This window comes from Lipotes vexillifer, unplaced genomic scaffold (genome assembly GCF_000442215.2).
Source record: "Lipotes vexillifer unplaced genomic scaffold, Lipotes_vexillifer_v1.1 scaffold298, whole genome shotgun sequence".
Lineage (NCBI taxonomy): Eukaryota > Metazoa > Chordata > Mammalia > Artiodactyla > Lipotidae > Lipotes > Lipotes vexillifer.
Genome location: NW_006793272.1, coordinates 3,267,540 through 3,278,394, shown reverse-complemented (window position 1 = coordinate 3,278,394; position 10,855 = coordinate 3,267,540). Strand labels below are relative to the sequence as shown.

The 10,855-nt window shown below is 35.7% G+C and overlaps 1 pseudogene; it reads left to right on the top strand.

The window, feature by feature from the left end:
• Window positions 1-2,934: 2,934 nt before the first annotated feature.
• On the top strand, window positions 2,935-3,823 carry LOC103080177 (glyceraldehyde-3-phosphate dehydrogenase pseudogene; annotated as a pseudogene).
• The last annotated feature ends 7,032 nt before the right edge of the window (window positions 3,824-10,855 follow it).

Sequence of the window (10,855 nt, the reverse complement as noted above, 5' to 3'; positions counted from 1 at the left end):
TTTTTTCAGATTGTTCATTGTTAATTTATAGAAATGCAACTAATTTTTGAATGTTGACTTTGTATCTTACAACTTTACTGAATTTGGTTGTTATTTCTAACAGGGTTTTATGGAATTTTTAGGGTTTCTACGTTTAAGATTGTGTCACCTTTGAACCCAGATAATTGTACTTCTTTCTTTCCAATTTGGATGACTTTTATTTCCTTTACTTACCTAATTGCTCTCAGTAGCACTTCCAGTACTATGTTGATTAAAAGTGGTAAGAGTGGACATCCTTCCCTTGTTTCTGATTTTAGAAAAGTTTTCAGTCTTTCACCAATGAGTATAATATCAACTGTAGGTTTTTCATATATGACCATTATTATATTGAAGCAATTCCCTTCTATAACTCATTTGTTGAGTATTTTTAATCATAAAAATGTGTTGAATTTTGTCAAATATTTTTTTCACCATCTATTGAGATGACCATGTAATTTTTATCCTTTTTTCTATTAATGTGGTATATCACATTGAGTGATTTCCATATGTCTGAAAAGTTTGAAAAGGATTGGTATTAATTCCTCTTTAAATTTTTGAAAGAATTCACCAGTGAAGCCATCTGGTTCTGAGATTTTCTTTCTTGTAAGAGTCTTTATTACCTGGATAATTTATTTTAATTAGTTCATACACATGAAAAGCAAAAAATTGTAATAGGCATAAATACTTCCGATATATTTTACATATATGTATTTATTTTAACTCTCTGACAGCCAAGCTAAAATGGTACACCACTATTTTAAAAAATCAGGACTTCCCTGGTGATGCAGTGGTTAAGAATCACCTTGCCAATACAGGGGACACGGGTTCGATCCCTGGTCCGGGAAGATCCCACATGCTGTGGAGCAACAAAGCCCATGTGCCACAACTACTGAGCATGCACTCTAGAGCCCATGAGCCACAATGACTGACCCCACACGTCACAATTACTGAAGGCTGTGTGCCTAGAATCTGTGCTGCACAACAAAAGAAGCCACTGCAATGAAAAACCTGTGCACTGCAACAGAGTAGTGCCCGCTTGTCATAACTAGAGAAAGCCCATGCAGCAACAAAGACCCAGTGCAGCCAAAAATAAAAATAAAATAAGTAAAAAATCAATATGAATACTGAATCACTGGAACAAGGTTTTAAGGAGCAAGATTTTCTCTATTAAACATAATAGAGAAAAAATTAAAATATTACTCATCTAAGATTAAGATAGTTCATAAACATGAAAAACAAGGAGGGCCTAAAAGAATAAAATTATTATTTTCTGTGTACTTTATAGGTAACTGTCCCTTTGTCACACATGAATAAAACTCACAGGAGTACATTTCCCTCAACTTGCAATATAGACACCAAAGTATGGCTATGGCCTCTATTTTGCGGGATATAAGAAAATGACCTAGTCCCAAGGTGGCCAAAGAAGGCAGCAGATGATATAAAGATATATTCATATTACAGGCATATATCATTTTATTATGCTTCATTTTATTGGGTTTTGAAGATATTGCATTTTTTACAATTGAAGGTTTACAGCCATCCTGTGTTGTACAAGTCTACTGGTGCCATTTTTCCAACAGCATTTGTTCACATCAAGTCTGTCACAATTTAGCAATTCTTGCCATATTTCAAACTTTTTCATTATTAATATATTTGTTATGATGATGTGTGATCAGTGATTCTTTGATGTTACTATTATAAAAAGATTACTACTCGGTGAAGGCTCAGAGATGATTAACATTTTTTAGCAATAAAGTATTTTTTAAATTAAGGTATGTACATTGTTTCTTTAGACATAATGCTATTGCACACTTAACAGACTACAGTATAGTGTAAACATAACTTTTATATGCACTGGGAAACAAAAAAATTCATGACTTGCTATATTGTGATATTCACTTTATTGCAGTGGTCTGGAACAAAGCCCACAATATCTGTGAAGTATGTCTATACTACATTTCCAGGGTTTCTCTATCTTCTCATGTTGTTGGTCACTGTGGTTTGTTTGACAGTCTATTGCACACAATGTCTTGTGTTGAGCAATAGGAATGAATTGCTCACCACATTCAATTAATATTGAATGTCCTGTACCCTCAAGAAACTCACAGTGTTCTAGAGGAGGCAGCCATGCATATGAATTTTCCTTTGGAAGTGTCAAGGAAGTACCAACTAATTTCAACTATGGGGAAAAGGGAAGGTGGTATTTGAACCTCTACTTATTCTTTTTATCACTTCAGCTCAATCATTCCTAGAGTACAATCCAACATTTATCTACATTTTATACAACAGCAGTTAATATTTCCTGAAGGCTTAATACACGCCCTTTTACATATTAATTATACAAGTAGCCCAAATATTGGCAGAGGTCACTCTGGCTTTTGACATTTAGATAAATTAGTTTAAGTATCTATTATTCATTCTTTCGAGCCCAACACTTGCCCCAAGATTCCTGTGCTTCTAGGGACTTTTATTTTTTTACTTCTGAATTTAAGCCTCTGCTTTTACTGACATCTGAATCTTATTCTCTACTATTTACAAAAGACATTTTTTGTGCGTAAAGCTTTGAGCAGGTAGAAGAATTTTACATGGCAAGAACACCAAGAAATTAAAATTAGTTACTTATGTTCTTAACAGATTTGGCCACCCTAACACTGAACAGTTTGAGCCACCTACTCCTCCATAGCTCAGAATTCCATAATTTCAATTGATTCTCTCTCTCTCTTCTTTCTCCTCATGACCCACAAAATCTATTCACTTCTCAAGCAGAGTTTTAATTATTTTTTATCGTCTTTTTCTAAAACATAGTTTCAGGACCTTATCTTAATATCTAAATAAGTAGTTTAGTTTCTCTGCTCCTCCCCATTCAACAGACAGCCACATTTTCTTGTGCAATACCAGCAATGTCCCTAAGACACAATGGTGAAGGTCACAGTAAATGGATTTGGCTGTACTGGGCACCTGGTCACAAGGGTTGCTTTTAACTATGGCAAAGTGAGTATTACCATTGATGACTGCTTCACTGACTACAACTACAAGGTTTACACATTCTGGTGTGATTCCACTAGTGGCAAGTTCAATGGCACAGTCCAGTCTGAGAAAGGGAAGCTTGTCATCAGTGGAAAGCCCACCTCCATTTTCCAGGAGCAATATCCTGCCAATATCAAATGGGGTGCTGCTGGTGCTGAGTATGTTCTGGTGCCCTCACTACCTTGGAGAAGACTGGGCCTCACATGAAGTGTAGAGCCAAAAGGCTCATCATCTCTGTCCCTTCTGCTGATAGCCCCATGTTTGTGATGGGCATGAACCATAAGAAGTACAACTCCCTCAAGATAGTCAGCAATGCCTCCTGCACTACCACCTGCTTGGCACCCCTGGCCAATGTCACTGTGGATGGACTCATGACCACAGTTCATACTGTCACTGCCATCCAGAAGACCACTGATGGGCTCACTGGAAAACTGTACTCTGATAGATGAGGAACTGCCCAGAACATCATCTCTGCTTCTACTGGCACGGCCAAAGGCTTTGGGGCAAGGACATCCCTGAGCTGAATTGGAAATTCGCCGGCATGGCCTTCCATGCCTCCATCCCTAATGTGTTTGACATAGATCTGATGTGAGGCCCGGAGAAAGCTGCTAAATATGATATTATCAAGAAGAGGTAAAGCGGGCATTGGAAGGCACCCTAAAGACCACACTGGGCTACACTGAGAACCAAGTTTTCTATTGCGATTTTAGCAGTGACACCCCACTCTTCCTCCCTGGATGCTGGGGCTGGCATTGCCCTTAACAAACACTTTGTCTAGCTGCAGCAAAAGGGTGGGAGCGTCTGAGGAGTGAGAGCCCCTGGATCTCCAGCCCCAGCAAGAGCACGAGAGAGGCCCTCAGCTGCTGGGGAGTCCTTGCTCCAACTTGATCCCCCAACATACTGAGAATATCAAAATCTTTCATCCCAGAACCCCTAAAAGTGGGGAGGGGCTTAGTGAGCCTTACCTTGTCATGTACCATCAATAGAAAATACACTGTACCCAGTCTAAATAAGCAGTTAACTTTTTCTAAATAAAGACAGTTCCTTTCATAAGAGAAATTCTGTTACCAACTATTGAAGTGATATATTTTCACTCTGCTACATACATTTTGTCTTGTTTACTTTTCATGATAACCCAGTGAACGATGCATTTTATCTCCATTTTATAGATTAGAAAACTAATACTGAATAAAGTTACTTGAAGTTAGAAAATTAAAGATCCAAGTATATAATCAAAATCTGATTCCAAAGACCTGTGCTGTTATGATGTGTGTGAGTGTATGTGTGTATTTCTATTTATATATCTTACACTGCTTGATTAAGAAAAATCTCAAAGCCTTAATCTGAAAAAGAAGAAATCACTATCATCTATCTAGAATAGCAGTTAAATATAGAATTGGAACCAATAACCATCAGAATCTTTTCTATCCCCGGAATTTAGTGAAACATTCATGTTTTGTTTGTTTTCTTTGAGTTTCTGTTTCCACATACTACAACTCAGAGGGAGAGAGAAATCACTTGACAAGTATGCTCACAGAATTCTAATCTGTGACTTCTAATTGAAGAGGGGTCATTAACAGTTTCGAGATCTTCTCTAAGCATATCCTTCTACAAAAAATAATTACCAGTAAATTTGAATACTACTCTTTAGAAGGTGTATAAAGCCATAATTCTTTGAATAACGTTTCCACATGAACATTATCCAGAGATTAAGAAATAAGATTCAGTTTTTTCTCTAAATGTAATCGGATGGCTGAGAAAACTGTGATTGCCAATACTGATGTTCAGAGTAGAGAGAACAACTTATCACAATGGATAGAGAGAAAATATGCATTCATAGCAAATACCTATATTTAGCACTGGTGCCTCTTCTGGCTTTTGTAGACATTCAGTAAATGTTTGCTACATTGAGCCAAATCTAGGAATATAAATATTTCTAATATACATGTTCATATTGCCAAAATGTTGATAAACCACACTTCTACATGTAGAGGAGAAAGACTTAATTCTTTTAAAAGTTCATAGCTAATAAAGAAAAATTTGAGTTTAATATAATTTCTGAATTGAGGCACACTTAAGGCAGACACCAGTTATTATCAAGGTTGTGGGTATCAAGAATTAAGCCATGACACCTCTAAAAATATGAAAAATATGTAGTTAGGCTAGCTTCATGTCTCTTGTAAAGTTTCAGAATTGAATGTATGAAATTGAGTGGCACTAGTCACAGATGAAAGGAGGTTGTCTTCTTTCCTTTAAGCAGAAAATTTAATGTAGTGTACCACAATTCAAATTAAGATGTAGATGATTAACTCCTAAGAATTTTGTTAACATCCTGGTCCCACTCAATACTCTCTGAAATCCTAGAGGGTTAACCTAAGCAGTGATCTCTATACATTAGAATATTGATATCATAATTTCATTAATAATTCAGAATACAAATAAATTTTCATCTTAATTTCTAGTGATCAGTGGCCTTTATCCCATAATCAATTAGCTATTATATTTTCTATAGTTCTATTACTCCCAATAAAGTACCACTACTGTCCTCTTCACATTCTACATGGGTGAGTTATGTTGATGAAAAACATTTGAACCCTTTATTTATCTAGCAGGACCTTAAGGTATTTTCCCAATTTTCTCCAAATAAAAGGAGTAATAGGCTTATATTATGCCATTTCTTTCTGAGAAGAAAGAGAGGATGTAATCATCGGGGCAAAAGTAATTTTGGATCAGGGACTAGAGGGCATAGCACAAAGCCAGTGAAAATATCTGGCAAGAGAAATAATTATAAGATCTTCAAGCAGCTAGAATTAGAGTTATAGCAGACAAGAGGTAGATATAGAGAGCCTACAGGAGGCCAATTAACAATGGCCCTTTTTATTTGGTAGCTGGCTAAGGACATAATTCAGTCCACTTTAAGTATGTTGTACATTTAAAATATAGAAATGAGAGACACATGTTGTAATCAATTTAAGTATTACTTTAATGAAGGACACGGCCATATGGGGGTAAATTTATACAACTGAAATTTCCAGGGTGCTTGATTTTAATAGGTTTTATTGAGTGAATTTCAAAATAAGCATGCCAATGTTTATAAGTACTCATTTCTATGGTCAGATTCATGCCACAATTTTTTCCATATTTTGTCAGTTTTGAATATTAACTCTTAGCATATGTGAAAATGTTGAGTATTGGCAGAAATTTGTGTTAGATGTTTTCAAAATATGTATAAATTAATCATTATTTTGTATAAGTTTGTTAGCAATTTAGTGTCTTACGTAGAGATTTTTTTAAAGACAATTCTAACAGCAGTGGGATACCAAGTACAGAGTAGTAGAGGTGGTCCACTCCAGGTGCAGGCACAGAGAGAGTGCACTGCTTTTGGAGAATTTAAAAACAATGATAAAATTCCTGAAAGTTGTTGTTGTTGTTGTTAATATCACAATCCACCACCAAGTCTAAACAATGCCATTGATAAAAACTTTCTCCTCACTGGTGCATACTGCTCCCACTGCCCATCCTTTCTTTGGTATGTCATTCTCTAAGAATAAATACTAGATATATGTGAAAACCTGCAAATACTATTTATTCATGTGTAGTCATTCATTCATTCTCTGTGTTGATATTGTTGCCAGGGCAGTGCAGAGTTCCCTTTAAATATCTGCATTAAGAAATCTGTATTAAATAAGCAAGAAAAAATAGAGAAAAATAAAATATATATATATATAGAGACAGATATTACCTATCTGTAATATCTATTTGTAAGAAATATCTATCTGTAAGAAAAAATGGAGAAATATATATATATATATATATATATATATATAGACAGATAGATATTACCTAAGTTTGAAGATTTTATTCTGTTAATGTAAAGGTTATATTCAATAATGTACATACACCTTCAGTAAAGAGCTTGATAAATTTTTACATATATATGTAAGCTGTTTATATATATATATAATCTTCACCTAGATCAAGATATAACACCTTTTTATCATCTAGAAGTTTCTTTCATGTCTGTCCCAGTCAATTCCTACCCCTCAGAGGTCATCACTATTCTGACATCTATCACCATAGACTAATTTTGCCTGACTTGCCCATAGTATAAATTGAATCATACAGTTACAAAAACAGAAGGAAAGAAAAAAAGAAAGAGAGAGAGAGAGAGAGAGAAAAGAAGGAAGAAAGGAAGGGAGGGAGGGAGGGAGGGAGGGAGGGAACGAACGTGGGAAGGAGGGAGGGAGGGAGAAGTAAAGAAGGAAAGAAAGAGGGAGGGAGGGAAAAAACTCAGTATTAAGAAATGTTTCTTCCATTCTTTTGGGATGAAGTCCCATGATGCTTTTCACTTCTGAATTGTGTATATCCCATAGGTACCTAGAACCTGGCTCTTCTCCAGATTGACCATGACTGAACAAGGCTAGCTTTGTGTAACTGGAAGCCATTAAAACAGCTGTTATCAAACTAGAGAGGGGCAAAATAAGCAAGCCTTGCTACAATTCTACTGCCATTCTCTTCCTTTAATTCAGTGTAAATAGAAATCCCCAAAGCCTTCATTATTCATTAAAATATCTAAAGCAGGGCTTCCCTGGTGGCGCAGTGGTTGAGGGTCTGCCTGCCGATGCAGGGGACACGGGTTCGTGCCCCGGTCTGGGAGGATCCCGCGTGCCGCGGAGCGGCTGGGCCCGTGGGCCATGGCTGCTGGGCCTGCGCGTCCGGAGCCTGTGCTCCGCATAAAAAAAAAAATATATATATATCTAAAGCAATATTTTCTCTTCTGTGCTTTATGGAATACCCTGTAAACAAATGGTTCAATGGTCTAATAAGTTCAGGAAATGGTTCACAATATATTCTCCTTTTGGGAAATCAAAATGTGCACATTAAAGGCACTGGGCAATCCTGTGAGAAAACTGTGTGTGTGTGTGTGTGTGTGTGTGTGTGTGTGTGTGTATCCATTTAACCTAGTGTTTGCAAACTTATATATATATACCCATTTAACCTAGTGTCTACAAACTTATTAAGGGATTTTTTTTGCATGCCAACTTAAAACATCCCATGAAATTAATGTTCTCTAGTAGGAGCTATGGAAAATGCTGGTCTAATTACTTTATTATCACTTTATTAAAAAGCCATCTATACATTTGATGGGCAACTTTGCATCTATAAAAATCACTTAATACAGTTGGTGTTTTAAACACGTCTAAGCCAAATTTAATCCATTTTCATTATTGTAAAGCGTATTAGTTACTCATGGGAAGCTTGCTTTTAACTTAACTAGAAATACATGTGAAAGGAGTGTGTATGTATCAGTGTTTATGTTCATGTCTTTATATAGGACATTAAATAACATTGTGGATATGTCCTCATGAAAAATACCACAGCAAGTATAGTCGTGAATTGCTTTTTATACGATCCTCAGATAAAAACTGAAAGGAAAACATTAAATTCCAATTCAGTGATAGTAATCTACTAGAAGGGAGCTGTTGCATTACACATACACTTATTTTATACAATTAGAGAATAAAGTAGTAATATAAGTTAATTTTCTAGATAACTGTAACTTACATAGTGAAGCTCCAAAACCATTTTTCCCTTTTATTTAGTCATCTCTGAAATGAATCTTAGAATTCAACTCATTTAACAAATTACATTATGTATTTTTCTTGGTGACTTGAGGCAAAAAATAATTGGTATAGCAGTGAATATTATTTCCTTTTTTCTGACCAGATATCCCTTTTAAATATATGAGGTTCAATGCTTTCATATCAAGTTAATTTTAATTTTTATGCAACCTTAAATTGATGAGCTTCAGTTTCTCCTAAGAAGCCGAGGCCTAGGTTGGCTTCCCACCCGCCCCCACCTCAGCCCTGAGTGTCTGGTTCTGTTGCAGATAATTGTTGGATGTCTGGGAGGAGAATGAAAAATCATATGGAAGAGGAAGTTGGATAGAATAGTTGTATGATTCCCTTGTAGTGGTTGAAAGCATGTACTTTGGTATTTCTGAGCTCTGATACTGGCTTCTATACTAACTAGCTGTCAACAATTGCAACTTACCTAACTTATGAGCCTCAGTTTCCTCACTTGTAATATAGAATAATCATATTTACCTTTGTATAAGTATTAAAGCAGATACTACATATCAGATAAAATTTCAGATTAATACCAACTTAAGTGTCACAATGAAAGCATACATAAACACAGAGAATCTAGAAGAGCAACAAATCAAAAGCCAGATGACACACAAGAGTATGAAGGAATATTTTCTGATCAGAACAATGAAAGAATTCTAAAATATAGGTAAGGGTCATCTCTTTATGAGACAGTATAAAGTAATTAAGTGTGCATGTTTTGAAGTCTGGCAGAATTGGGTTTAAATCTAGAGTTTGAAACTTACTAGGCTGATTACCATGGTCAAGTTATTTATCATAAATCTCTTTTTACTCATCTCTAAATGAGATAATATTACATTAGCTCATAGTGTTGTTATAAGAAGTGTACACACACACACACACACACACACACACACACACACACACACACACATGCTTTCTCAGTGTCTGGCTATAAAACCCAGTAAGTAGTGCTGAAATGATGATAAGGATGACAGCAATAACATAACAACCTCACCTTATTTCTTGCCAAAATGTAAATAGGTAGATGCTCTCCAGTGCTGTTAATCAAGCCTGGCTCCATGTATTCTTATCATTGTAACACTACACAAAGTAATATATGATAAATGAACAGGCTCTTCATCCTTATTTTTCTCCAGTTTTATGTTATATGAGGAGTCTTGTCATTATAAAGTTGCATTTGTCAAAATCCCTAATAAGTACTATCATCAAGGATTTAGGGCAGAAAATGAAAATAAAAAGTTGAATGCACTTTGTTTAGCAGATTTGAGTGCTTGGTATTTTCTCAGTTGTGTACAACCTTGGCTGCAAGTTATAATTACCTGAGGAGATTTTCAAAATGCCAACACCCAGGCCACACCTGAGTTCAAGTAAATCAGAATTTCTGGGGGTGGGGCCAATGATCAGTAGTTTGTAAGCTCCCCCGAATAATTTCAATATGCAGACAAGTTTGAGAACCACTGTTCTAAATCAGTGATTTTCAAATCTGGCTCTGTATTAGAATTGTCTCAGAACACTTAAAATACTTCTAAGAGTTTGTAACAGTAATATCAGCTACCATTTATTGGGGACCTACTATAGCCTAGACAAGGTGCCATAGTTTAAATATTTTGCTCTATTTACATTTTACAACATGAATTTATGATACTCCTAATCCTCAATACAACCCTTTGAGGTAGGTATAGTTTTCTTTTAGAGACTTTAAATTCCATGTTGGATCTGTGTAACTTATTTGCCTTATCTTCAGAACCTAGCATAGTACCTGGTGCAAAATAGACAAATAATAAATATTTGCTGAGTGATTAAGCAAACAGAATTTCATTTGAAAAAAATTAAAGAATTTAAGCAATTTGCCCAAAACTACAGAGGTAGGATTTAAAAACATGGCCAGCTGATTCAGGGACCCATGTTTCCATACCCTGCCACACTGCTTTTCTTGAGCAATATCAATGTTTCATGAGAGCAACAGCAGTAATTACACAGGCAAATTTTGAGACTGTCAACGAAATAATTCATCATTTTATACCTCAAGGCACCCCAAAGTGGTCCTAAAATCCATACCACATTTTACACTCACCAATGCAGGCATGCACTATGATAAATCCAACTTTACAAGTTTGAGGACACCATAGGATTTCCTCTGTCAAACCCAGCTAAGGCCAATCTTTTACCTCCATGAA